Source organism: Apium graveolens, chromosome 4, assembly GCF_009905375.1.
Source record: "Apium graveolens cultivar Ventura chromosome 4, ASM990537v1, whole genome shotgun sequence".
NCBI lineage: Eukaryota > Viridiplantae > Streptophyta > Magnoliopsida > Apiales > Apiaceae > Apium > Apium graveolens.
In genome coordinates this window covers 84,835,317-84,838,334 of record NC_133650.1, presented here as the reverse complement: position 1 = coordinate 84,838,334, position 3,018 = coordinate 84,835,317, and positions in this window count along the sequence as shown.

Below are 3,018 nucleotides of genomic sequence, written 5' to 3'. Positions count from 1 at the left end.
ATCCACAAAAGAGATAGAAGCTGAATATACACCAATTATATTGAGACCCTATATGTCTATAGAATTTGACAACATAACGATTTAAGCACAAGTTATTTATCTTGATTACATAGGGCAAGTAAGATGGTTAAAATTACTCACAAATTATGCATAACAAATACATGAACCTGTGCTAGCATGGCAAGTTCTAAATCCTTAAATTCACTTTCGCTTCATTAAGAATTAACACACTATCTTATAAGTTCACGACGCTCATAAGACGAATACGCACAACCAATACTAGGTTATCATACAATCACCACATACTAAGGCATCGAAATAAATTAACTAAAAAAATCTATAAATAAATCCGCTAGAACCCCACGATAGCGATTAGCCCATAATCAGACTCATCATCAACATGGGTTTTGATGAAAACATGTTATAATAAATATATTCTTTATACTTAAATAACAAAACCAAGTACGAAACAAGAGTAAGGTTCACAAATAAGAAAATTAGCATCCAAGTTACAACTTAGAACAAAGATTCACAAGTAAAAATAAGATCTTCTTCGTCTTCGTTGAATCGTGCTAACACGGTCTTTTTATAGCTCTCCTTGATAGGTCTCTGGCTTGATATATTATTAAAATTACCTAAAGTTATTTATATAGCAGCCCTGATCAGCAGAGAAGTCCAGAAATCAGTCTTCTATTCAAAACAAGATTCTTGAAACCCGACCTGGCGCGGTCGCGCGCTTGATCAGTGCGGGCACGCTGGCTCTCTGAAGTTCGGGCGCAGCCGCGCACTTGATCAGCGCGGGCGCGCCGGGCTTCTGCCAAAACTTTGACTTCTTCTTTTTCTTGCAGATTTGAGCCGGTCTTCACGAGCTTTATACCTTAAACACCAACCTAACACTATATTAGCATTAAATCAATGCTAATTTACCCGATTCTCAAATTATTGCCTGAAATGCAAAAACACTAGAAAACACATTAAAATACCAATAACTTGAATACAATTACACCAATTCAAAGCTTTACGCAGCGTAATAAGGTGTCATAAATGCCACTCAACATACCCCCAAACTTGAATCGATGCTTGTCCTCAAGCATAAACAGACTTAAAAGAACAAGAAATAAAAATGCATGAATGCAACTAAATGAATGCAACGATCCCCATAGAACAACTAAACCAATCAACAAGAAACACCTCAGCAAATGCAGTTATTCGCATAAAGATCAACCAAATCTCACAAATCAATCTACGAACCAAAGACGTGCGTGTGTGCAAGTGCTTACAGATATACTATCACAACTTGATCAACAATCATGACTCACTACTTATCAAAGCAATCACAAGTTTATAAATAGAATAAAAGCTAGACTCAAAATAACTTATAACACTTCAATACTTATATCGGAGTTAATCGTGGATTCATGCTTTTATTCACAACAAAATAACACAACTATGCTTATTTGATTGTGCAATGCGTGAGGTCCACCAAAGCTTATACAATAGTACCCATGTAGCGAGCGTTAGGTTAGAGGATCCCAGACTATAAAAGCCTTAGGTCACTAGGCACAAAGTCCCCTAAAAACTTAATAACTCGAGTATTAAAGAGCTCACTCTTGATCAATTATGCATAAACACATACTTTTTTTCCTTTTTTCATATTTATTTTTCTTTTCTTTTTTCAAATTTCTGAACGAGTGCGTTTCGCCCCATCTCGTTCAACCCTGGACTACTCATATAAATATGAGCCGGCTACTAGCCAATTGACACCTAGCCACACAACTAGCAATGAATCCAATTTTTTCCTATTTCTAAAAATCCATGTTATTTTATTATTAAGAGAATATCCTAAATTCTAAATATAAACAAACGACTAAACCTCGACAAACAAACAAACCATGACCATGATCTAGAACTCTAACAACCTATAAGACTTAGTGAAATGCAATTGTATCTAGCATGTAAATTAATTCGATAAGACTTAACATCACTAAATACGACATCACTACACTAACATCAATATCACAAGTCAACTGGAAAAATCATCTAAGGGATCATGTTATAATGAACATGCATGAAACTATATGAACAAAATATCATAAAAACTACCAAAAATAAAAAAAACTACATAGAAAAATATGCAAACTAAATATACTAAACTATCATGAATATGCAAACTAAATGTGACTCACACAAAACATATTCCTTCAACTACTACCCCCAAACTTAAAATATTCACTACCCTCAGTGAAGGTAATAGTAAGGAATTCAGGCATACCTACTGCGAATCAGAATCCTAACCCTCAACGGGTGGAGTGTCAGGTACATCAGGAGGCGGATACACAAAATCCTCACCAAATACCGACCACTGAATGTCAACTCCGGTGGCTCTAAAAGCTATCCCAAGTGCCTGGGTGAGATCATGTGCAAATCTGCTATGGATGTCGTGCATCGCATCCATCCTCCATGCTAGACGCCTATACTGTATCGAACTCAAACCAGCTCCAACATCTGCTCCAGCCTCCTGCTGCTGCTGCTGCGACAAACCAGCCAACTCTCCTACCTGAGCTCTCCAAGATGCCTTACTCACTTGCTGCGTACCACCCGCATACATCTGATCCATGGGTACACCTCCTGGAAGATGAGCAAATGAATAACCAAGCCCCTTAGGATCGGGCTTTCCTCCTCCCCACTCCTGCATGCTCAACAGAGTAGAACTGTCATTTGGAGCACTGGGAAGCTGCAGCTGATCATGTGCGGGCCAATGAACACCAACTGCCACGCACAACTTCGCCACAACGGACGCATACGGAATATCACCTGTAGTACCTCCTCTCAAAATCCCCTGATAAATCACCATCCCCAAATCAATGTAATCGCCCTGAAGAATACCCCACAGCAGACGAGCACGCTCCATAATAATCTCATGCACATGCGAAGATGGCATAATGTTGGCACAAATAAACAAGTTCCAAGCCCGTGCAAACCTGTTCATGCACGACGCAGGGAACGTGGAGTAATCAG